The sequence below is a fragment of the Ranitomeya variabilis genome, chromosome 5 (assembly GCF_051348905.1).
Source record: "Ranitomeya variabilis isolate aRanVar5 chromosome 5, aRanVar5.hap1, whole genome shotgun sequence".
In the NCBI taxonomy this organism is placed as follows: domain Eukaryota; kingdom Metazoa; phylum Chordata; class Amphibia; order Anura; family Dendrobatidae; genus Ranitomeya; species Ranitomeya variabilis.
Genome location: NC_135236.1, coordinates 261,229,588 through 261,256,958, shown reverse-complemented (window position 1 = coordinate 261,256,958; position 27,371 = coordinate 261,229,588). Strand labels below are relative to the sequence as shown.

The following is a 27,371-nucleotide window of genomic DNA, read 5'->3' as shown; positions in this document are numbered from 1 at the left end:
ATGTTTTGGCGCTTTTATACGATAAAAACTATTTTATATAAAAAATAATTATTTTTGCATTTTATTTTTTTGCTGATAATGCTGTATGGTGGCTCGTTTTTTGAGGGACAAGATGCCGTTTTCAGAGGTACCATGGTTATTTATATCCGTCTTTTTGATCGCGTGTTATTCCACTTTTTGTTCGGCGGTATGATAATAAAGCGTTGTTTTTTGCCTCTTTTTTTTTACGGTATTCACTGAAGGGGTTAACTAGTGGGACAATTTTATAGGTCGGGTCGTTACGGACGTGGAGATACTAAATATGTGCACTTTTATTGTTTTTTTTTAATTACATCCCTGCGCGATGCTTCCCTATGCCACCGGAGCACTGCGATCATGTTTGATCACAGTGTTCCTGGGGTTAATGTGCCAGGAGCAGTCCGTGACCGCTCCTGGCACATAGTGCCTGGAGTCAGCTGTAATAATCAGCTGACACCCAGCGGCGATCAGCTGCGCTCCCCCCGTGAGCGTGGCCAATCACCTATGACATACTATCCCGTCCCTGGGAATTAAGTCCCAGGTCACCTCACGGGATAGTACGTCATATGGGATAAAGGGGTTAATATCTTTCTCTAAAAAACAAAAATAAAAACTATTATCAATCTGACTCCATTTTGTAAAAAGTATAAAATTAATTGTTAAATAACCTTATAATTACCAATTTGCATGAATCCCATTCCGGATATAGCTGACGAAATATTTTGGTCCAACATATGTCCCGGAAAAATTTGTCTTTATATGACTCATCTGCGGGGTCCCATATCGCTGGAAAATCACGTGCCTACAATGTATACAATAATGTCATTAGATACTATATCCAACACCCAAATAATATAAAAATAAAATAAATTTGGTATATATTTAGATATAACCCCTACCCTAAACCCAGGCCTAACCATAACCCAAACACCAAAAAAAAGCATAGCCCTAATCCAAAACATAATGCCAGGCCTAACCAGAACCCTAACCCCAAAACACCCCTAACCCTAATCCTAACCCTAATCCCAACCCTAACCCTAATCTCAACCCTAACCCTAATCACAACCCTAATCACAACCCTAACCCTAATCTCAACCCTAATCTCAACCCTAACCCTAATCTCAACCCTAATCCCAACCCTAACCCTAATCACAATCTTAGCCCTAATCCCAAGCCTAGCCCTAACCATAATCCTAATTTAAAACTGGAAAATTGTTTTAAAAAATTTACTTTATTTTTTATTACATAAACAATGGGGTGACACAAGGGTTTTTGTAATTAATATTTAATTGCAGGTTTTTTTTGTTTTATACCTTTTTTGGTGTTAACACAAGGGGTTGGCGAAAAAATTGCGCAGGCTACCGAGCAATTTTCTGCTCCAAAGTGGGAAAGCCGACGGCCGGGGGACAATATTTGTAGCCTGGGAAGGGGTTAATACCCATGGATCTTCCAAGGCCATGATTATCAGCCTGCTGCTGTCTGCATAGCCTTTTCTGGCTATAAAAATAGGGGAACCCCCAAAAAATGACATGGGATCCCCCTATATTTTATAGCCAGAAAGGCTACGCAGACAGCTGCGGGCTGATATTCATAGCCTAGGAAAGGGCCATGGATATTGCCCCCCACGGCTACAAATACCAGCCCGCTGCAGCCCCAGAAAAGGTGCATCTGTAAGATGCACCAATTCCGGCGCTTAGCCTCTCTCTTCCCACTGCCTTGTAGCGGTGGCATATGGGGTAATAAGGGGTTAATGTCACCTTGCTATTGTAAGGTGACATTAATCCCAGTTAATAATGTAGAGGCATCAATAAGATTCCTATCCATTATTAATCCAATAGTATGAAAGAGTAAATAGAACACACAGACACTAGAAAAAAGTATTTTAATGAATTAATGACACAGTGTTTTTGACCATTATTTATTGCACTCTCATTCCTGCGACGCCCTCGTTCTCCTGGAAAAAATAAAAAATAAAAAACCAAATGTATACTCCCTGGTCCGATGCAGTCCATAACGAGTGTCCCACGACGATCTGCTCCAGCAACTCACTGACAGGAGCTACGGCCCCTGCAGTGTGTAACTGCGCATGCACGAGAGTTTACCAGAGTTAATTGACTCCAGTACTCTCGCTTTATGGCACAGCTGTGTGGGAAAATTCTCACGCAGCTCTAGTGCCGTAAAGTGACAGCACGGAGCTGCTAAACTCTGGGAAACTCCACAATACACTGCCAGGAGCATAGCTCCTGGTAGTGTATCGCCGGAGAACGGAACAGATCGGCGTGGGACACTCGTTATGGGATTTCTGCGGACCAGGGAGTATATTATTGGTTTCTTTTTTTTACTTTTTTCTAGGGGACCGAGGGCTTCGCGGAATTAGGTGTATGTGGTGAGTTTATACTCTATGTTGTATGTTGTATGTACTGTCTGTTATGTATGTTACATGTATTGAATGTGTACTGTATGTGTTGTGTGTTTTGTGTTTTACTCACAATTGTACTCAGTCGCCGGAACAGGGACTACTCTCCCATCCTAATAGACAGATGGGAGCAGTAGTCCCATATGGCGACTGAGTACAATTGGTCGTACTATCGTCACATGGGGACAGACAGACGCATACATACAGACACAGACAGACTTCACCCAGACAGACAGACACACACACATACCTACCAGGCCAATCAGACGCCCGACATCCATCCCCATGCGACGATAGGACTCCATGCTCATTGGAAGATGCTGACTTGCTTCTTCCATGACACTACACATTCTGCCCACACACTGCCTCCCGCCTGACATCACTTCTCTCTGCAGCATTTTTGACACCCTAAGGCTGCTTTCACACTAGCGTCGGTACGGGCCTGTCGCAGTGCGTCGGGCTGACGTACCGACGCATGCTGTGAAATAAATGCCCGACGTGGGCAGCGGAAGCTTTGCAGGATGCGTTTTTTTCTCCTGAACGACGCATTGTGACGTATTGCAAACGACGCTAGTGTGAAAGTAGCCTTATCCGCAGCAAAACCGCAGATATTTTTTCCATCTGCGATTTGGCTGCATATTTGACAAAATCAACAGAAGTCAATGGGTGCAAAAACGCTGCAGATCCGCACAAAGAATTGACATGCTGCAGAAAATAAAACGCAGCGTTTCTGCACGGAATTTTCCACAGCATGTGCACAGCGGTCTTTGTTTTACATAGGTTTACATGGGACTGTACACCGCATGGAAAACTGCTGTGGATCTGCAGGGCCAAATCCGCTGCGGATCCGCAGGCAAATCTGCAACGTGTGCACATACCCTTAAACCGGCGGGTTGAAATGTTGAATTTAAAATAAATCCAATATTGTGAGATTGGAAGAGGTTGCATTGTCCCTTGGTTTCTCCTCATTCGGCTTATTCGGTCTTCGGTGGTGTGGTGGGGACCATATGGTCCCCAAGGATATTAGCTATATTTAGTATCAATTTATGTATTTGTATTTTTATTATTGTTTCTATTTCTATTGAAATAATTTTAAAAGATTTTTTTACTGTGTTTTGTCTTCACAGATATATTGCTAGTATATGAAGAACACTGTTGAAGAAATCTACTCATCCGGGCAACTGCATTGCTATATAACCCTTGATAAAATAATTTTTTTCTTTTGTTAATATATTATAAAAAAGCTATGTCACTTTAGCTTGCTGGCTAATAAAGATTATCTTAAATTCGATATTTGATTGGCTGTAAAAAAAATACTGAGGACTAGATAGGGGTATAGAGTGGTATTACAGTATACACCGTGTATTGCCCATATGGCCCATGTGGTGGGGACGAGGATACCCAGAGGTGTGTATTTTTCCCCTTGTTGGGTCCATTGGTCTTTGGAAGTAACTCCTGATAGGGGTCTGTCCGTGGTACCAAGGTATTGGTGTTTTACCCACTACCCCATAACTGTAATACTCAGGTATAATGAACTAAAGTAATAATCTGGCACTAATATTTGATATAAAGATAATTTTTTTTAGTATATACTGTTTTTTGTGCCATTATAGTATTAACAGATGTTATTGTAACGGAGTTTCAGCTGTGTATAGTACAGCCATTGTGAGCTACGCATGCGCAGTGTTGCTAATGAAATATGCCACACTAAACATGGCGCTGACAAGCGTCCGATTCTTTGTTGTGCGCATGCGTGGGAAATATCCTGCGGAATTGAATTTCTAATTGGCTATGCAGCTAGTGACAGGGGAATGACGCCCATTCTGTATGCAGTTACACCCTAAACACACTGACTATGGCGCGTATTTTAAATACAATAGCGATTATAGCAATGCACACCAGGGTGAGTGATAATACATTAATGTGATGCACATGATACCACTTTATTTATAATAAGCTATATATGCCTTTTTACTGCATGTCTAATTGTCACTGAGAACTTTAAAGCAAATGCACTACTTTTAATTGTATAGATAACACGGATTGTATGAAAAGAAAAGGATTTCATATGCATACAAAGATATTGCTTGACTAAAATGTTAATTGCACTTCATTGATATGTACCTCTATATACTGTATATGCTTCTATGCACTTGTAGTCCACTGCTTGAGAAAGGCTTTTGGAAGCCGAAACGTTGCACCACGCCATGTGGGCCCAATAAAGTCCACTTATATTTTTTGCTAAAATCTGGAATGCTGCCTTCCATTTTTTGGTCCCTATATATATATATATATATATATATATATATATATATATATATATATATATATATATATATATATATATATATATATATATATATATATATATATATATATATATATATATATATATATATATTATATATATCTATAGATATACTGTATCTATCCAACTATAGATATATCTATCCACCTATCTATAAATATATCTTTCCATCTATCTATAGATATACAGTGGGGCAAAAAAGTATTTAGTCAGTCAGCAATAGTGCAAGTTCCACCAGTTAAAAAGATGAGAGGCGTCTGTAATTTACATCATAGGTAGACCTCAACTATGGGAGACTAACTGAGAAAAAAAAATCCAGAAAATCACATTGTCTGTTTTTTTTATCATTTTATTTGCATTTTATGGTGGAAAATAAGTATTTGGTCAGAAACAAAATTTCATCTCAATACTTTGTAATATATCCTTTGTTGGCAATGACAGAGGTCAAACGTTTTCTGTAAGTCTTCACAAGGTTGCCACACACTGTTGTTGGTATGTTGGCCCATTCCTCCATGCAGATCTCCTCTAGAGCAGTGATGTTTTTGGCTTTTCGCTTGGCAACACGGACTTTCAACTCCCTCCAAAGGTTTTCTATAGGGTTGAGATCTGGAGACTGGCTAGGCCACTCCAGGACCTTGAAATGCTTCTTACGAAGCCACTCCTTCGTTGCCCTGGCGGTGTGCTTTGGATCATTGTCATGTTGAAAGACCCAGCCACGTTTTATCTTCAATGCCCTTGCTGATGGAAGGAGGTTTGCACTCAAAATCTCACGAAACATGGCCCCATTCATTCTTTCATGTACCCGGATCAGTCGTCCTGGCCCCTTTGCAGAGAAACAGCCCCAAAGCATGATGTTTCCACCACAATGCTTTACAGTAGGTATGGTGTTTGATGGATGCAACTCAGTATTCTTTTTCCTCCAAACACGACAAGTTGTGTTTCTACCAAACAGTTCCAGTTTGGTTTCATCAGACCATAGGACATTCTCCCAAAACTCCTCTGGATCATCCAAATGCTCTCTAGCAAACTTCAGATGGGCCCGGACATGTACTGGCTTAAGCAGTGGGACACGTCTGGCACTGCAGGATCTGAGTCCATGGTGGCGTAGTGTGTTACTTATGGTAGGCCTTGTTACATTGGTCCCAGCTCTCTGCAGTTCATTCACTAGGTCCCCCTGCGTGGTTCTGGGATTTTTGCTCACCGTTCTTGTGATCATTCTGACCCCACGGGGTGGGATTTTGCGTGGAGCCCCAGATCGAGGGAGATTATCAGTGGTCTTGTATGTCTTCCATTTTCTAATTATTGCTCCCACTGTTGATTTCTTCACTCCAAGCTGGTTGGCTATTGCAGATTCAGTCTTCCCAGCCTGGTGCAGGGCTACAATTTTGTTTCTGGTGTCCTTTGACAGCTCTTTGGTCTTCACCATAGTGGAGTTTGGAGTCAGACTGTTTGAGGGTGTGCACAGGTGTCTTTTTATACTGATAACAAGTTTAAACAGGTGCCATTACTACAGGTAATGAGTGGAGGAAAGAGGAGACTCTTAAAGAAGAAGTTACAGGTCTGTGAGAGCCAGAAATCTTGATTGTTTGTTTCTGACCAAATACTTATTTTCCACCATAATATGCAAATAAAATGATAAAAAAACAGACAATGTGATTTTCTGGATTTTTTTTTCTCAGTTTGTTTCCCATAGTTGAGGTCTACCTATAATGTAAATTACAGACGCCTCTCATCTTTTTAAGTGGTGGAACTTGCACTATTGCTGACTGACTAAATACTTTTTTGCCCCACTGTATCTATCCATCTATCTATAGATACAGTGCCTTGTGAAAGTATTCGGCCCCCTGGAACTTTTCAACCTTTTCCCACATATCATGCTTCAAACATAAAGATACCAAATGTAAATTTTGGGGGAAGAATCAACAACAAGTGGAACACAATTGTGAAGTTGACCAAAATGTATTGCTTATTTTAAATTTTTGTGGAAATTCAAAAACTGAAAAGTGGGGAGTGCAAAATTATTTGGCCCCTTTACTTTCAGTGCAGCAAACTTACTCCAGAAGTTCATTGTGGATCTCTGAATGATCCAATGTTGTCCTAAATGCCTATGATGAAAAATATAATCCACCGGTGTGTAATCAAGTCTCCATATAAATGCACCTGCTCTGTGATAGTCTCAGGGGTCTGTATGAAGCACAGAGAGCATCATAAAGACCAAGGAACACAACAGGCAGGTCCGTGATACTGTTGTGGAGAAGTTTAAAGCCGGATTTGGATACAAAATGATTTCCAAAACATCCCAAGTAGCACTGTGCAAGTGATCATGTTGAAATGGAAGGCGTATTATACCACTGCAAATCTACCAAGACCCGGCTGTCCCTCTAAACTTTCATCTTAAACAAGGAGAAGACTGATCAGAGATGCAGCCAAGAGGCCCATGATCACTCTGGATGAACTGCAGAGATCTGCAGTTGAGGTGGGATGTGAGGTCCCCCTATAATTATTAGTCAGAAAAGGCTATGCAGACAGCTGTGGGCTGATATTAATAGCTTGGGAAGGGGCCATGGATATTGCCATCTCTAAGATGCGCCAATTCCGGCACTTAGCCTCTCTCTTCCCACTGCTCTGTAGCAGTGGAATATGGGGTAATATTTGTGGGGTTGATGTCACCTTTGTATTGTAAGGTGACATCAAGCTGGCTTAGTAATGGAGAGGCGTCAATAAGATACCTATCCATTGCTAATCTTATAGTTGTTAAGGGGTTAAATAAACACACAGCCAGAGTAAAGTATTTTAATGAAATAAAACACTAACACAGTTTGCCATCTTTATTGTTCTCCTAATCCATGTGATGCCCTCGATCTCCTGTAAAAAATATAAAATAATAAACAACACAAATACTCCCTGGACCGATGTAGTCCATTTAATAACGACTGTCCCACGATGATCTCCCCTATAGAGCTGTCACATCAGGAGATGTGACCGCTCTACAGAGCCTCCAGTGACACACTGACAAGAGACAATGACTCCTGCAGTGTTATCATTGAGGGTTCAATGAATTCATGCTCTCAGTTTACGGCAAAATTTACGGCAGTTTAAGGGAAAATTCTCATGCAGCGGTGCCACAAGGGGCAGCTTGAGCTCAATTGACCTCTGACAGCAAAGTGATACACTGCAGAAGGATACCTGCCGTCATTGTATCACTGGAGCCCCTGGAGAGGGGTCACATCTGCCGATGTGACAGCTCTCCACGGGAGATCGTTGTGTGACAATCATTATTAAATTGATTATGTCAGAACTGGTAGTATACTGTTGGTTTATTATTTTATTTTTTTTACAGGTGATCGAGGGTGTCGGGAATTCACTGTATGGTGAGTATGTACTGTATATGTGTGTATGTGTTTTGTTTTGTTTTTTACACTTAAACACAGTAGCCAGATGATGGGACTACTGTCCCATCATCGGCTAGCTGTCACTGTAGCAGGCGTAGCCAGATGGGACTAGTAGTTTCCATTGGACGATGCCTGCCTACATACAGACCCGCACACACACACAGACACACGCAGCCCTGCAGACACACACAGATACACATAGACACCCGCACACAGACAGACACATCTTCTCCGCACACACACAGTCTCTGCCCACACACAGTCTCCGCCACACTCTTCCTCCTCCCGATCTGCAGTGTTTCTCACACGCAACTCCGCAGCAAAACCGCAGATCTTTTTAAACCTGCAGTTCTGCTGCGGATTTGCCTGACTCAATTGAAGTCAATGGGTGCAGAAACGCTGCAGATCCGCAAAAATAATTGACATGGTGCGTAAAATAAAATGCTGCAAATCCGCACGTGTTTTTCCGCAGCATGTGCACACCAATCCTCAATTTCCCATTGCCTAACATTGGTTGTGCACTGCAGATTTGATGCCATTCCGCGTGTCCAAAAAACACTGCGGAAATGCATCAAAATCCACAACATGTGCACATAGCTTTAGTGTTAACATATTCGGCATTACTGTAGCGAGGAAAGCCCACTCAATTGAAAGGGGTGCGTGTATTCAGAAGCTCAAGCAGGGCACAATGTAAGGGAATTACAATGTACGTGCACTACAATCTACTGGGTACTCTATGACTAAGGGCACACTAGTGCCAGAAACAATTCAGAGGGTTTTGTGCTAAACATGTGGAGTGTTCTAATCCTTTGAAAATAAACGTTGAAGAATTTTAAAGAGAGGTTCTTTCCTCTTTCCTACCTTTCGTGGACTTCTCTGCCGGTCAGCAGCTTTTGGATATGGCACTGCAATACTTCAGTACGGTGACATCATTTTCTTTTGTCATACAATCTACTGTACTGAACACTAAAATTGTATATTTGCATTTTCACTAAGCAACCTCCATTGCTGCTCGTTTCTTCCATTGCTGTTCGTTTCTGGAAAATACCCATGGAGTTAAAATCATCACTACACCAGTAAATAAATTCCACGACTCTAATTTCCAAACAGGGGTCAATTTCAATGGATTCTGCTCTTCTGGCACTTAGGGGTTCTGTACATGGGGCCCGCAAAATATTCTACAAACAGTTATTCTCCAAGAGTCTAATAACGCTCCTTCCCTCCTGAGTCTCGCTGTATGACCAAATAGTACAGTCGCTTATGAGGTATTGCCTAGTTCACGAGAAATCGTATAACAAACTATGTAGTAATTTTTACCCATTTCTCCTTGTGAAAAAGTAAAATCAGGGGCTAAAACAACATTATAGTAATTTTATACAGCTCAATGGTATAACATTTTGTGAAACACATGTGGTGTCAATAAAATCACTGCACCCTTAGATGATTTCATTAAGGCTAGAATCATACTTGCCGCATAAAAAAACAGTCCAATTTTGACAGCAGAGAATCGCAACAATGCTCTCCGAACAGTGATCCATGTGTAATCCGTTTGCTATGCGATGATGCGATTTCCTTGCATCAAGTAACCGTGTGACATCCGTATGGCATCCGTATGCAATGTGATTTTAACATGAGCTTTTACATACAGCAGTTCTCTGTATGTAAAAGCTCATGTTAAAATCGCATTGTAATAAACAACTGTACACATCGTTTTAAAACCAAATATTCTTCAAAACATATATATATATATATACACTGCTCAAAGAAATAAAGGGAACACTTAAACAACAGAATATAACTCCAAGTAAATCAAACTTCTGTGAAATCAAACTGTCCACTTAGGAAGCAACACTGTTTGACTATCAATTTCACATGCTGTTGTGCAAATGGAATAGACAACAGATGGAAATTATTGGCAATTATCAAGACACACTCAATAAAGTAAAGGAGTAGTTCTGCAGGTGGAGACCACAGACCACATCTCAGTACCAATGCTTTCTGGCTGATGTTTTGGTCACTTTTGAATGTTGCTTGTGCTTTCACACTCGTGGTAGAATGAGATGGACTCTACAACCCACACAATTGGCTCAGGTAGTGCAGCTCATCCAGGATGGCACATCAATATTTAGCCAGTAAAGGCTAAATATACAGCTGCGGGCTGAGATTCATAGCCTGGGAAGATCCATGGGTGTTAACCCCTTCCTAAGCTATAAACATCGGCCCCCAGTCGCTGGCTTTCCCTCTCTGGCATAGAAAATTGCACGGGAGCCCACCCCATTTTTTCACCGAAAAGATTCATTTATTAAATACATACAAGTCCCATAATTTGCACACACACTATACTAATTGTATTGGTCACACACATCACTATATTAAACTATTCTGTATGGATTTACTGTATGTAAACCATGTCTCCTATCCTGTCGGCTCCTGCATTGATTTTATAGAAGCCGACAAATGAATTACCGGCTAATCTTCTATCTATATCTCTATGCAATATAAAGCACGCACGCTTCCCTGACCAGCATTCCAATGGCCTTTCAAACAGTGAACAAAAAGGGAAACAGCACAAGAAGATATATATATAAAAAAAAGAGGACTTTAATGCCCTATGGCGTGGCAACGTTTTGGATAAAACAAATTCTGGCTTGAGAAAGGATTTGTTTTATCCAAAACGTTGCCACGCCACAGGGCATTAAAGTCCTCTTTTTTATATTTTCTTGTGCTGTTTCCCTTTTTGTTCGCTATATATATACACATCTATTCTATGTGTATATATCTATTCTATCTATTTTATTCTAGCCCGTCGGTGTGATTTTACTGTACACCGCATATGAATTGCCAGCTTTTCAAAGGACACCGGTGCGTATTTCTCGCAAGTCACACTGATGGTCCATGTGGAGTCTGTTTTTTTCTCACACCCATAGACTGGTATTGGCGAGACTCGGCCGATATACTCGCAGGTGTAATACGGCCAAGAAAAAAAAACGGTGATGGGAGCTGCCCCATAGATTAACAGTGGTCCGAGTGCTATGCGATTTTTTTCTCGCAAAGCACCCATCCGTATTCCTCTCTAGTGTGACTCCAGCCTTAGAAGTGCTGCCATTGTGATATGGCTCCCAGAAACCATTCCAGGAAAATCTGCACTGATATGTGCCTAAAAAGTATTTTTGACCACATATGGGGCACTGACATACTCTGGAGACATGGCATAACACATTTCGGGGTCCGTTTTCTCCTGTTATCTTTGTAACAAAACAATATTTTTTGGGAAAAAAACATCATTTTTAATTTTCACGGTCTAATGTTTTAAAATTCCGCAAAGCACCTGTGAATTCAAAATGCACAACACACTCCAAAATTCAAATTGCGCTCATTCCCTTCCGAGCCTTGTGATAGCACCATGCCGGATTCCTGCTGTGGCAGGCAGGATCTCCGGCGTGTCACTTCACTCACCCGCGCTGTGGTTGGTGCTTCCTTTCCGCATGCTCTGCATGCTTCCAGCAAAGCTTCCAGCTGGGCCTCCAGCCATGCCCTTAGAGCACACGCGCGCGCTCGCCCTCTTAAAGGATCAGCACATGCACTTGCTATTTCATCACCCCAGCCAATGGCTGTGTGGCATTATGTATATATTGCTTCCTCCTCCCTGGGGAGGTGCATGAGCAACCTTCATGTTTTGCAGTCTAAGTTGTGTAAGGTTGCATTCCAGCCCTTGCTGCACTCTGGTGCAGATCCTGCCTGCTGCACTCTGACACGCACTCTGCTGCACTCTAGTGCGGATCCTTTCTGCTGCACTCTGACACACACTCTGCCTGCTGCATTCTGGTGCAGATCCTGCATGCTGCACTCTGACACGCACTCCGTCTGCTGCACTCTAGTGCAGATCCTGCCTGCTGCACTCTGACACACACTCTGCCTGCTGCACTCTGGTGCAGATCCTGCATGCTGCACTCTGGTGCAGATCCTGCCTGCTGCACTCTGGTGCCGATTTTGTCTGCTGCACTCTGCTATGTACTCTGCCTGCTGCACTCTAATTCAAACTCTGCCTGCTGCACCATCCAGTCTGTACTTCTGGGTCCAGCTGCCGAGTGTCCCTTGGTCTGTCCTGGTGTGGCACCTGACGTTCATCGGGAGCCAAGTCTAACCCTACCATCAGAGGCCCTAGTCAACAGTCTTGCTTAGTCACGTTCCTCCAGGCTCTCCGCGACAAACCACATCCGTGACACCTTGCCATGCGACAGTAGTTTAACACCACATATTGGGTATCGGCGTACTCAGGACAATTTGCGCAACAAATTGAGTGACTATTTTCTCCTGATAACCTTGCAAAAAAAATTGGGATTGAAGCAACATTTTTCTAGTAAAAATGTATTTTTTCATTTTCACGGATCAACATTATATAATTATCTGAAGCACCTGTCAGTTCAAGGCACTCGCTACACCTCTAGATTTGCTCTGCAAATGTGACACGGCGTCTGCTATCTATTCAAGACAATTTTGCACTCCAAAAGTCAAATAGTTCTCCTTCCCTTCTGAGCCTTGCCTTGCGCCCATACAGTACATTTCCACCGCATATAGGGTATCAACATTTTCAGAAAAAAATTGCACAACAAATTATATGTGCAAGTTTCTCATGTTACCCTTGCAAAAATGAAAAATTTGGGGCTGAAACATTTTGTCGGAAAAAATTATATTTTTTCATTTTCACAGCTCAACATTATATAATACTGTGAAGAATCTGTGGGTTCAAAGTACTCCCTACACCTCTAGACAAATTCCTTGAGGGGTCTAGTTTACAAAATGGATTCACTTGCGGGGGATTCCTACTGTTTAGGCACATCAAGGGCTCTCCAAACCCAACATGGTGCCCTTTTTCAATTCCAGCCAATTTGGCATTCAGAAGTCTAACTCTTTCCCTTTTGAGCCTTGCCATATGCCCAGACAGTAGTTTTCTGCCACATATAGAGTATGTACTGTCCTGTACTCAGATAACCAAGGGAAAATTGGTCACAAATAAATTGCACTTCCTATCAAACAATATAGCAAAAAAAAAATGGAAGTAAAAAGTGAACTAACACATGAAGATAAGAGTATATTTTATTGAAGGAGTAAATAACAAAATAGGCTTTAAAAGATGAGAAGAGTCATGGAGTGTCACATGACCGGGGTACACATGGGATCTACAAACATAATGTAGATGGTAACAAAAAAGAAGTATACAAGAGGGGAGAACTGACGGCACTAACGAATATCCCAACACAGCCGCGACACATGCAGCTGCGGCGCCAATCAGCTGATCGGCTGGCTCAATCTAGGAAGCCGGGTTCCCTCTGCAGCTTATTCGGCAAGCGCTACAGCTTGCCAAATAAGAGGGACCCCAATAAATAACATTTACCAAATTTCTACTTTACAATTGCATCATTTTTTAAATATAATTTTGTTTATGTTAAGAAGAAGGGTTAAAGGTTGATCAGCTATTTCTCACTTGAGATCCAAAAAGTATCATTTCTCCTTATGAAGAGTGACATGTCAAGCATGCCGAGATGAGGAGACTGAAAGCTGCAATGCTTCTCTGGGAAATATGCACATTGAAGAGACAATTTGCATCACTTTTACAGCAAAATGTATATTTTTTTTTAAGGACCACATCACATTTGAAGTGACTTTGGAGGGCCTATATGACAGAAAATACCCCAAAATGACACAATTCTAAAAACTGCACCTTCAAAGTTTTCAAAATCACATTCAAGTGGTTTATTAACTCTTCAGGTGATTCGCATGAATTAATGCAATGTGGAAGGAAAAAATGATCATTTTACTTTTTTTCACTAAAATTTTAATTTAGCCCCAATTTTTTTATTTTTGCAAGGGTAACAGGAGAAAACGGACCCCAAAATTTGTTGTGCATTTTCTCCTGAGTACGCAAATACCCCACATGTGGGAGAAAACTACTGTTTGAATGCACAGCAGGGCTCAGAAGGGAGGGAGCATCGTTTGACTTTTTGAGTACAAAATGGGTGGAATCGGAGAACATCTGCTGTACCTAAATAGTGGAAACTCCCCCCAAGTGACCACATTTTGTAAACTATACCCCTCAATAAATGTATCTAGATGTGTGGTGAGCACCTTGAACCCCCAAGTGCTTCATAGAAATGTATAATATTGAGCTGTAAAAAATGTTCTTTTAGCCCCAAATTATTTATTTTCACAAGGTTAATAGGAGAAAATGGACCACCAAAGTTGTTGTGTAGTTTCTCCTGAGTAGAACAGTACCTCATATGTAGGGGTAAACTACTGCTTGAGCACACAGCAGGTCTCGGAAGAAAAGGAACGCTATTTGACTTTTTGAAGGCAAAATTGGCAGGAATTCTTAGAGGACATCATGTCTGGTTTGGAGAGCCCCTGATGTGCATAAATAATGGCAAACCACCACAAGTGACACCATTTTGGAAACTAGACTCCTCAAGGAATGTATCTAGATTTGTAGTGAGCACCTTGAACTCCCAGGTGCTTTACAATAGTTTATAACGTATAGCCCTGAAAATAAAAATGAAATTTGTCCCATAAAATGTTCTTTTAGCCCCATTTTTTTTATTTTCACAAGGGTAACAAGGGAAATGCACCATACAGTTTGTTGTTCAATTTCTCCTGAGCACACAGATACACCATATGTGAAGGAAAACTACTGTTTTGGCAAATGGCAGTTTGTAAAGGAAGAAGCGCCATTTGAGTTTTGGAGTGCAAAATTCTCTGGAATTATTAGCGGATGCCATGTCGCCTTTGAAGAGCCCGCAATGTGCCTACACAGTTGAAACCCCCCACAAGTGACCCCATTTTGCAAAATACACCCCTAAAAGAATTTTTATGGATGTGTAGTGAACACTTTGAATGCCCAGCTGCTTTTTAGAAGTTTATAACCTAGAGCCATGAAAATAAAAAATCCCATTTTTCAAACAAAACTGTTTTTATAGCCCCAATTTTTTTTATTTCACAAGGGTAACAGGAGAAAATGGAACACAGCATTTGTCGTGCAATTTCTCCAGAGTACGCCAGTACCACATATGTGGGGGGAAAACTACTGTTTGGGAGCACAGCAGGGTTCGCAAAAGAAGGAGCACTGTTTGATATTTTGAATGCAAAATTTGTTGCAATTGAGAACAGACACCATATTGCATTTGGAGAGCTCATGATGTGCCTCAAGAGGGGAAACTCCCGACAAGTTACCCCATTTTGGAAACTAGATCCCACAAATAAATGTATCTAGAATTGTGGTTAGCACCTTGAACCCCCAGATGCTTCACAGAAGTTTATAACATAGAGCCGTGAAAACAAAAAAATCACATTTTTCCCACAAATCTGTTCTTTTAGCTCCAATTTTTTTATTTTCACAAGAGCAGCAGGAGAAAATGGAACCCAATATTCATTGTGCAATTTCTTCTGAGTATGCAAATATGTGGAGGAATACTACTGTTTGGGTGCACGGCAGAACTCAGAAAGGAAGGAGTGGTGTTTTGGAATGCAAACCTTGATGGAATGGTGTGCTACTGTCATGAAGGGTATGGAGAGCACCTGATGTGCCTAAACAGTTGAAACCCCTCACAAGTAACCTCACTTTGGAAACTAGACCACTCAAGTAATTTATCTAGGATTGTGGTGAGCACTTTGAACCTACAGGTGCTTCCCAGGATTTTACAACATTGAACTGTGAAAATGAAAAAAACATTATTTTTCCTACAAAAATTTAGTTTTAGCCCTAAATTTTTTTCATTTTCACAAGAATATCAGACAAAAATGGACCCCTGCTCTGAATGAGCATATAGAGTGACAGATGGGGATTTAATGTATTGTCATAATGCAGAAGTACGATATATGACATGTACTTGCTGCTACTATTTCCTGTAGGCTAATTCTAGCATTTACAGCATGATCTTAGCTGTCAATTACATTTGACTTTTGCTATAGCCAGCACAGATTTTTTGCTCCTGTGATCATCATGACGCACCTGTTTGTCATGGAATGCCTTACATACAGGTATGTCATGATAAGAAGGAGGACCAAGAGTATACTAAATTTAACCATTTATTACATCAAAAGATTTAATACATAATAAAAATGGATATTATACATCAAATACATATTATGTGAACTACCCAGGTGGGTAAAACTGACCGAAGGTCCACGGAGGATAACCAAATATCACAAAACAGGCTATTACATTGAACAAATAAATGATAGCAGCTTAGTGCGATTTTCTCTCATAGCAAACTATAGTATTACAGCTCAATGCTCATTCCATTGATCGCCCACCTTGCTACTCTGCTTATATTAAGTACACCAGCCTGTTTATATACAAAGAATGATGGTAATAATTACCCATTTGTTGGTTTCCAACTCCTGTGAGGACCCCTATCACCCCAACGCGCGTTTCGCGTGCTTGTAACAGCCTCGCTTCCTCAGGGGGCTTTATATTGCATAGAGATATAGATAGAAGATTAGCCGGTAATTCATTTGTCGGCTTCTATAAAATCAATGCAGGAGCCGACAGGATAGGAAACATGGTTTACATACAGTAAATCCATACAGAATAGTTTAATATATTGATGTGTGTGACTACAAACTATGTAGTAATTTTTACCCATTTCTCCTTGTGAAAAAGTAAAATCAGGGGCTAAAACAACATTATAGTAATTTTATACAGCTCAATGGTATAACATTTTGTGAAACACATGTGGTGTCAATAAAATCACTGCACCCTTAGATGATTTCATTAAGGCTAGAATCATACTTGCCGCATAAAAAAACAGTCCAATTTTGACAGCAGAGAATCGCAACAATGCTCTCCGAACAGTGATCCATGTGTAATCCGTTTGCTATGCGATGATGCGATTTCCTTGCATCAAGTAACCGTGTGACATCCGTATGGCATCCGTATGTAATGTGATTTTAACATGAGCTTTTACATACAGCAGTTCTCTGTATGTAAAAGCTCATGTTAAAATCGCATTGTAATAAACAACTGTACACATCGTTTTAAAACCAAATATTCTTCAAAACATATATATATATATATACACTGCTCAAAGAAATAAAGGGAACACTTAAACAACAGAATATAACTCCAAGTAAATCAAACTTCTGTGAAATCAAACTGTCCACTTAGGAAGCAACACTGTTTGACTATCAATTTCACATGCTGTTGTGCAAATGGAATAGACAACAGATGGAAATTATTGGCAATTATCAAGACACACTCAATAAAGTAAAGGAGTAGTTCTGCAGGTGGAGACCACAGACCACATCTCAGTACCAATGCTTTCTGGCTGATGTTTTGGTCACTTTTGAATGTTGCTTGTGCTTTCACACTCGTGGTAGAATGAGATGGACTCTACAACCCACACAATTGGCTCAGGTAGTGCAGCTCATCCAGGATGGCACATCAATATTTAGCCAGTAAAGGCTAAATATACAGCTGCGGGCTGAGATTCATAGCCTGGGAAGATCCATGGGTGTTAACCCCTTCCTAAGCTATAAACATCGGCCCCCAGTCGCTGGCTTTCCCTCTCTGGCATAGAAAATTGCACGGGAGCCCACCCCATTTTTTCACCGAAAAGATTCATTTATTAAATACATACAAGTCCCATAATTTGCACACACACTATACTAATTGTATTGGTCACACACATCACTATATTAAACTATTCTGTATGGATTTACTGTATGTAAACCATGTCTCCTATCCTGTCGGCTCCTGCATTGATTTTATAGAAGCCGACAAATGAATTACCGGCTAATCTTCTATCTATATCTCTATGCAATATAAAGCACGCACGCTTCCCTGACCAGCATTCCAATGGCCTTTCAAACAGTGAACAAAAAGGGAAACAGCACAAGAAGATATATATATAAAAAAAAGAGGACTTTAATGCCCTATGGCGTGGCAACGTTTTGGATAAAACAAATTCTGGCTTGAGAAAGGATTTGTTTTATCCAAAACGTTGCCACGCCACAGGGCATTAAAGTCCTCTTTTTTATATTTTCTTGTGCTGTTTCCCTTTTTGTTCGCTATATATATACACATCTATTCTATGTGTATATATCTATTCTATCTATTTTATTCTAGCCCGTCGGTGTGATTTTACTGTACACCGCATATGAATTGCCAGCTTTTCAAAGGACACCGGTGCGTATTTCTCGCAAGTCACACTGATGGTCCATGTGGAGTCTGTTTTTTTCTCACACCCATAGACTGGTATTGGCGAGACTCGGCCGATATACTCGCAGGTGTAATACGGCCAAGAAAAAAAAACGGTGATGGGAGCTGCCCCATAGATTAACAGTGGTCCGAGTGCTACGCGATTTTTTTCTCGCAAAGCACCCATCCGTATTCCTCTCTAGTGTGACTCCAGCCTTAGAAGTGCTGCCATTGTGATATGGCTCCCAGAAACCATTCCAGGAAAATCTGCACTGATATGTGCCTAAAAAGTATTTTTGACCACATATGGGGCACTGACATACTCTGGAGACATGGCATAACACATTTCGGGGTCCGTTTTCTCCTGTTATCTTTGTAACAAAACAATATTTTTGGGGAAAAAAACATCATTTTTAATTTTCACGGTCTAATGTTTTAAAATTCCGCAAAGCACCTGTGAATTCAAAATGCACAACACACTCCAAAATTCAAATTGCGCTCATTCCCTTCCGAGCCTTGTGATAGCACCATGCCGGATTCCTGCTGTGGCAGGCAGGATCTCCGGCGTGTCACTTCACTCACCCGCGCTGTGGTTGGTGCTTCCTTTCCGCATGCTCTGCATGCTTCCAGCAAAGCTTCCAGCTGGGCCTCCAGCCATGCCCTTAGAGCACATGAGCAACCTTCATGTTTTGCAGTCTAAGTTGTGTAAGGTTGCATTCCAGCCCTTGCTGCACTCTGGTGCAGATCCTGCCTGCTGCACTCTGACACGCACTCTGCTGCACTCTAGTGCGGATCCTTTCTGCTGCACTCTGACACACACTCTGCCTGCTGCATTCTGGTGCAGATCCTGCATGCTGCACTCTGACACGCACTCCGTCTGCTGCACTCTAGTGCAGATCCTGCCTGCTGCACTCTGACACACACTCTGCCTGCTGCACTCTGGTGCAGATCCTGCATGCTGCACTCTGGTGCAGATCCTGCCTGCTGCACTCTGGTGCCGATTTTGTCTGCTGCACTCTGCTATGTACTCTGCCTGCTGCACTCTAATTCAAACTCTGCCTGCTGCACCATCCAGTCTGTACTTCTGGGTCCAGCTGCCGAGTGTCCCTTGGTCTGTCCTGGTGTGGCACCTGACGTTCATCGGGAGCCAAGTCTAACCCTACCATCAGAGGCCCTAGTCAACAGTCTTGCTTAGTCACGCTCCTCCAGGCTCTCCGCGACAAACCACATCCGTGACACCTTGCCATGCGACAGTAGTTTAACACCACATATTGGGTATCGGCGTACTCAGGACAATTTGCGCAACAAATTGAGTGACTATTTTCTCCTGATAACCTTGCAAAAAAAATTGGGATTGGAGCAACATTTTTCTAGTAAAAATGTATTTTTTCATTTTCACGGATCAACATTATATAATTATCTGAAGCACCTGTCAGTTCAAGGCACTCGCTACACCTCTAGATTTGCTCTGCAAATGTGACACGGCGTCTGCTATCTATTCAAGACAATTTTGCACTCCAAAAGTCAAATAGTTCTCCTTCCCTTCTGAGCCTTGCCTTGCGCCCATACAGTACATTTCCACCGCATATAGGGTATCAACATTTTCAGAAACAAATTGCACAACAAATTATATGTGCAAGTTTCTCATGTTACCCTTGCAAAAATGAAAAATTTGGGGCTGAAACATTTTGTCGGAAAAAATTATATTTTTTCATTTTCACAGCTCAACATTATATAATACTGTGAAGAATCTGTGGGTTCAAAGTACTCCCTACACCTCTAGACAAATTCCTTGAGGGGTCTAGTTTACAAAATGGATTCACCATACCTCCCAACCGTCCCGATTTCAGCGGGACAGTCCCGCTTTGGCACCGGGGTCCCGCTGTCCCGCTTCGGGCATTTAAAATCCCGAATTTGCGGCCGCCGGTGAAGCCCCGCCCACTTCCGGGACGTAGAGAGAGCCTGTTTTTTTTTTTTTATATATAAAAGCTGCCTCCTGACCGCCCGCGCAACACCCCCCCCCCTCCCGCCCCCTGTGCGGCGCTGCCACGCTGAAGGAGAGAGCCTGCAGCAATCAAGAAGAAAGGTCAGCGATTCACTACCTCTGGCTGTGTGTGCACGGAGCTCCGGCTTCTGCTCTTAGCTGCTATCCCGGCAGAGAAGGAGAGACGGGGGAGGTGCCGGGATAGTGCAGAGCTGTGAGCAGGAGACTGAAGACTTCAGCAGAGAGCTGCACATGGACATCAGCCGCCCCTGCATCACAGAGGAGATTGTGTGTGTGTGATGTGTGTGATGGCTGCGTGTGTGTGTGTGTGATGGCTGGGTGTGTGTGTGTGATGGCTGTGTGTGTGTGATGGCTGCGTGTGTGTGTGTGTGATGGCTGCGTGTGTGTGATGGCTGCGTGTGTGTGTGTGATGGCTGTGTGTGTGTGATGGCTGCGTGTGTGTGTGTGTGATGGCTGCGTGTGTGTGTGTGTGATGGCTGCGTGTGTGTGTGTGATGGCTGCGTGTGTGTGTGATGGCTGCGTGTGTGTGTGTGATGGCTGCGTGTGTGTGTGTGATGGCTGCGTGTGTGTGTGATGGCTGCATGTGTGATGGCTGCGCGTGTGTGTGTGTGTGTGATGGCTGCGTGTGTGTGTGTGATGGCTGCGTGTGTGTGTGATGGCTGCGTGTGTGTGTGATGGCTGCGTGTGTGTGTGTGATGGCTGCGTGTGTGTGATGGCTGCGTGTGTGTGATGGCTGCGTGTGTGTGATGGCTGCGTGTGTGTGATGGCTGCGTGTGTGTGTGATGGCTGTGTGTGTGTGATGGCTGCGTGTGTGTGATGGCTGTGTGTGTGTGATGGCTGTGTGTGTGTGATGGCTGTGTGTGTGTGATGGCTGTGTGTGTGTGATGGCTGTGTGTGTGTGATGGCTGCGTGTGTGTGATGGCTGCGTGTGTGTGTGATGGCTGCGTGTGTGTGTGTGTGTGATGGCTGCGTGTGTGATGTCTGCGTGTGTGTGTGATGGCTGCATGTGTGTGTGATGGCTGCGTGTGTGTGTGTGTGTGATGGCTGCGTGTGTGTGTGTGATGGCTGCGTGTGTGTGTGTGTGATGGCTGCGTGTGTGTGTGTGTGATGGCTGCGTGTGTGTGTGATGGCTGCGTGTGTGATGCATTTGTGTCAAAGCTGCATGTGTTTGTGAGCTGCGTGCGTGTGAGCTGCGTGCCTGTGTGTGAGCTGCGTGCCTGTGTGTGAGCTGCGTGCCTGTATGTCATTATACAGTATGGAGCATCATGTGTGGTCATTATACAGTATGGAGCATCATGTGCGGTCATTATACAGTATGGAGCATTATGTGTGGCCATTATACAGTATGGAGCATCATGTGCGGTCATTATACAGTATGGAGCATCATGTGCGGTCATTATACAATATGGAGCATCATGTGCGGTCATTGTACAGTATGGAGCATCATGTGCGGTCATTATACAGTATGGAGCATCATGTGCGGTCATTATACAGTATGGAGCATCATGTGTGGCCATTATACAGTATGGAGCATCATGTGCGGCCATTATACAGTATGGAGCATCATGTGTGGCCATTATACAGTATGGAGCATCATGTGCGGCCATTATACAGTATGGAGCATCATGTGCGGTCATTATACAGTATGGAGCATCATGTGGGGTCATTATACAGTATGGAGCATCATGTGCGGTCATTATACAGTCTGGAGCATCATGTGCGGTCATTATACAGTATGGAGCATCATTTGCGGTCATACAGTATGGAGCATCATGTGTGTTCATTATACAGTATGGAGCATCATGTGCGGCCATTATACAGTATGGAGCATCATGTGGGGTCATTATACAGTATGGAGCATCATGTGCGGTCATTATACAGTATGGAGCATCATGTGCGGTCATACAGTATGGAGCATCATGTGTGTTCATTATACAGTATGGAGCATCATGTGTGGCCATTATACAGTATGGAGCGTCATGTGTGTTCATTATACAGTATGGAGCATCATGTGTGGCCATTATACAGTATGGGGCACTGTGTGGCCATATTTTTTTGTTTATAATTATTGTATATGAAACAGTGTGATCGGCAGTGCTAAATGGGTGTGGTTGGGATGTGGATATGGGTGTGACTAATTATGAATGGGTGTGGTCAGAGGCGTGGCCTAAAATTTGCCGCGGCGCGCAAAGCGCGCCGCAAACTTTGTCCCTCTTTCCCATCTTCAAAAGTTGGGAGGTATGGATTCACTTGCGGGGGATTCCTACTGTTTAGGCACATCAAGGGCTCTCCAAACCCAACATGGTGCCCTTTTTCAATTCCAGCCAATTTGGCATTCAGAAGTCTAACTCTTTCCCTTTTGAGCCTTGCCATATGCCCAGACAGTAGTTTTCTGCCACATATAGAGTATGTACTGTCCTGTACTCAGATAACCAAGGGAAAATTGGTCACAAATAAATTGCACTTCCTATCAAACAATATAGCAAAAAAAAAATGGAAGTAAAAAGTGAACTAACACATGAAGATAAGAGTATATTTTATTGAAGGAGTAAATAACAAAATAGGCTTTAAAAGATGAGAAGAGTCATGGAGTGTCACATGACCGGGTACACATGGGATCTACAAACATAATGTAGATGGTAACAAAAAAGAAGTATACAAGAGGGGAGAACTGACGGCACTAACGAATATCCCAACACAGCCACGACACATGCAGCTGCGGCGCCAATCAGCTGATCGGCTGGCTCAATCTAGGAAGCCGGGTTCCCTCTGCAGCTTATTCGGCAAGCGCTACAGCTTGCCAAATAAGAGGGACCCCAATAAATAACATTTACCAAATTTCTACTTTACAATTGCATCATTTTTTAAATATAATTTTGTTTATGTTAAGAAGAAGGGTTAAAGGTTGATCAGCTATTTCTCACTTGAGATCCAAAAAGTATAATTTCTCCTTATGAAGAGTGACATGTCAAGCATGCCGAGATGAGGAGACTGAAACCTGCAATGCTTCTCTGGGAAATATGCAAATTGAAGAGACAATTTGCATCACTTTTACAGCAAAATGTATATTTTTTTTAAGGACCACATCACATTTGAAGTGACTTTGGAGGGCCTATATGACAGAAAATACCCCAAAATGACACAATTCTAAAAACTGCACCTTCAAAGTTCTCAAAATCACATTCAAGTGGTTTATTAACTCTTCAGGTGATTCGCATGAATTAATGCAATGTGGAAGGAAAAAATGATCATTTTACTTTTTTTCACTAAAATTTTAATTTAGCCCCAATTTTTTTATTTTTGCAAGGGTAACAGGAGAAATCGGACCCCAAAATTTATTGTGCATTTTCTCCTGAGTACGCCAATACCCCACATGTGGGAGAAAACTACTGTTTGAATGCACAGCAGGGCTCAGAAGGGAGGGAGCATCGTTTGACTTTTTGAGTACAAAATGGGTGGAATCGAGAGTGAACACCATATCACATTTGGAGAACATCTGCTGTACCTAAATAGTGGAAACTCCCCCCAAGTGACCACATTTTGCAAACTATACCCCTCAATAAATGTATCTAGATGTGTGGTGAGCACCTTGAACCCCCAAGTGCTTCATAGAAATGTATAATATTGAGCTGTAAAAAATGTTCTTTTAGCCCCAAATTCTTTATTTTCACAAGGTTAATAGGAGAAAATGGACCACCAAAGTTGTTGTGTAGTTTCTCCTGAGTAGAACAGTACCTCATATGTAGGGGTAAACCACTGCTTGAGCACACAGCAGGTCTCGGAAGAAAAGGAACGCTATTTGACTTTTTGAAGGCAAAATTGGCAGGAATTCTTAGAGGACATCATGTCTGGTTTGGAGAGCCCCTGATGTGCATAAATAATGGCAAACCACCACAAGTGACACCATTTTGGAAACTAGACTCCTCAAGGAATGTATCTAGATTTGTAGTGAGCACCTTGAACTCCCAGGTGCTTTACAATAGTTTATAACGTATAGCCCTGAAAATAAAAATGAAATTTGTCCCATAAAATGTTCTTTTAGCCCCATTTTTTTTATTTTCACAAGGGTAACAAGGGAAATGCACCATACAGTTTGTTGTTCAATTTCTCCTGAGCACACAGATACACCATATGTGAAGGAAAACTACTGTTTTGGCAAATGGCAGTTTGTAAAGGAAGAAGCGCCATTTGAGTTTTGGAGTGCAAAATTCTCTGGAATTATTAGCGGATGCCATGTCGCCTTTGAAGAGCCCGCAATGTGCCTACACAGTTGAAACCCCCCACAAGTGACCCCATTTTGCAAAATACACCCCTAAAAGAATTTTTATGGATGTGTAGTGAACACTTTGAACGCCCAGCTGCTTTTTAGAAGTTTATAACCTAGAGCCATGAAAATAAAAAATCCCATTTTTCAAACAAAACTGTTTTTATAGCCCCAATTTTTTTTATTTCACAAGGGTAACAGGAGAAAATGGAACACAGCACTTGTCGTGCAATTTCTCCAGAGTACGCCAGTACCACATATGTGGGGGGAAAACTACTGTTTGGGAGCACAGCAGGGTTCGCAAAAGAAGGAGCACTGTTTGATATTTTGAATGCAAAATTTGTTGCAATTGAGAACAGACACCATATTGCATTTGGAGAGCTCATGATGTGCCTCAAGAGGGGAAACTCCCGACAAGTTACCCCATTTTGGAAACTAGATCCCACAAATAAATGTATCTAGAATTGTGGTTAGCACCTTGAACCCCCAGATGCTTCACAGAAGTTTATAACATAGAGCCGTGAAAACAAAAAAATCACATTTTTCCCACAAATCTGTTCTTTTAGCTCCAATTTTTTTATTTTCACAAGAGCAGCAGGATAAAATGGAACCCAATATTCATTGTGCAATTTCTTCTGAGTATGCAAATATGTGGAGGAATACTACTGTTTGGGTGCACGGCAGAACTCAGAAAGGAAGGAGTGGTGTTTTGGAATGCAAACCTTGATGGAATGGTGTGCTACTCTCATGAAGGGTATGGAGAGCACCTGATGTGCCTAAACAGTTGAAACCCCTCACAAGTAACCTCACTTTGGAAACTAGACCACTCAAGTAATTTATCTAGGATTGTGGTGAGCACTTTGAACCTACAGGTGCTTCCCAGGATTTTACAACATTGAACTGTGAAAATGAAAAAAACATTATTTTTCCTACAAAAATTTAGTTTTAGCCCTAAATTTTTTTCATTTTCACAAGAATATCAGACAAAAATGGACCCCTGCTCTGAATGAGCATATAGAGTGACAGATGGGGATTTAATGTATTGTCATAATGCAGAAGTACGATATATGACATGTACTTGCTGCTACTATTTCCTGTAGGCTAATTCTAGCATTTACAGCATGATCTTAGCTGTCAATTACATTTGACTTTTGCTATAGCCAGCACAGATTTTTTGCTCCTGTGATCATCATGACGCACCTGTTTGTCATGGAATGCCTTACATACAGGTATGTCATGATAAGAAGGAGGACCAAGAGTATACTAAATTTAACCATTTATTACATCAAAAGATTTAATACATAATAAAAATGGATATTATACATCAAATACATATTATGTGAACTACCCAGGTGGGTAAAACTGACCGAAGGTCCACGGAGGATAACCAAATATCACAAAACAGGCTATTACATTGAACAAATAAATGATAGCAGCTTAGTGCGATTTTCTCTCATAGCAAACTATAGTATTACAGCTCAATGCTCATTCCATTGATCGCCCACCTTGCTACTCTGCTTATATTAAGTACACCAGCCTGTTTATATACAAAGAATGATGGTAATAATTACCCATTTGTTGGTTTCCAACTCCTGTGAGGACCCCGATCACCCCAACGCGCGTTTCGCGTGCTTGTAACAGCCTTGCTTCCTCAGGGGGCTTTATATTGCATAGAGATATAGATAGAAGATTAGCCGGTAATTCATTTGTCGGCTACTATAAAATCAATGCAGGAGCCGACAGGATAGGAGACATGGTTTACATACAGTAAATCTATACAGAATAGTTTAATATATTGATGTGTGTGACTGAGGAAGCGAGGCTGTTACAAGCACGCGAAACGCGCGTTGGGGTGATCGGGGTCCTCACAGGAGTTGGAAACCAACAAATGGGTAATTATTACCATCATTCTTTGTATATAAACAGGCTGGTGTACTTAATATAAGCAGAGTAGCAAGGTGGGCGATCAATGGAATGAGCATTGAGCTGTAATACTATAGTTTGCTATGAGAGAAAATCGCACTAAGCTGCTCTCATTTATTTGTTCAATGTAATAGCCTGTTTTGTGATATTTGGTTATCTTCCGTGGACCTTCGGTCAGTTTTACCCACCTGGGTAGTTCACATAATATGTATTTGATGTATAATATCCATTTTTATTATGTATTAAATCTTTTGATGTAATAAATGGTTAAATTTAGTATACTCTTGGTCCTCCTTCTTATATAAGTAGTGTACGAGTGATTCTAAATAGTTGTATATTTTCTATTCACTGGTATTTTTCTAATGAGGTATGTCATGATGATCACACAGGCGCAGAGTCATAGTGTATTCTGACTCTTCAAGGCCGTGTGATTCTCTAAATCCTTAGCCATCAATCCCTTAGATAACTGTATGATTGTTGTACTCACATGCCGGGCATCCTAAGATAGTGCCAACTCAGCTAGCAGTGACTTGTAATAAGAGTCCAGGAGAAACAGAGTTGATATTCTCTGAAATCTTGTATTAAGTACAATGCAGCAGGTGGAAACAGTAATCCCAAACAGAGAAGTACACATGTGCATCCAAAAATGGCTACAGCAAACTGATAAGGAAGAAGAAGGGAGGAGCAAGGGCTAAAATCATCAACTACAGGGACAATCTTCAGAGGGTAGAGCTTCTCCCTAGCAACAGCAAAATGAAATGCATAACATAGAAAATGCATAACAAGTTGTTCCATTCATGTGACACAACACTCCCCTTCTGAAATCTTCAGATTTCACAATGTCTCTGTATGA

The 27,371-nt window shown here is 41.8% G+C and overlaps 1 long non-coding RNA gene across 1 annotated transcript in view; it reads right to left on the bottom strand.

Moving 5' to 3' along the window:
* Window positions 1-27,129, bottom strand: part of LOC143773591 (uncharacterized) — a 46,883-nt gene extending 19,754 nt beyond the window's left edge. Inside the window, exons 1-3 of the long non-coding RNA XR_013215247.1 lie at window positions 27,006-27,129; window positions 8,996-9,171; window positions 698-820 (exon numbers count right to left, since the gene is read on the bottom strand). This is a non-coding gene — a long non-coding RNA (uncharacterized LOC143773591). The remainder of the gene's footprint in view (window positions 1-697; window positions 821-8,995; window positions 9,172-27,005) is intronic.
* Window positions 27,130-27,371: the final 242 nt, after the last annotated feature.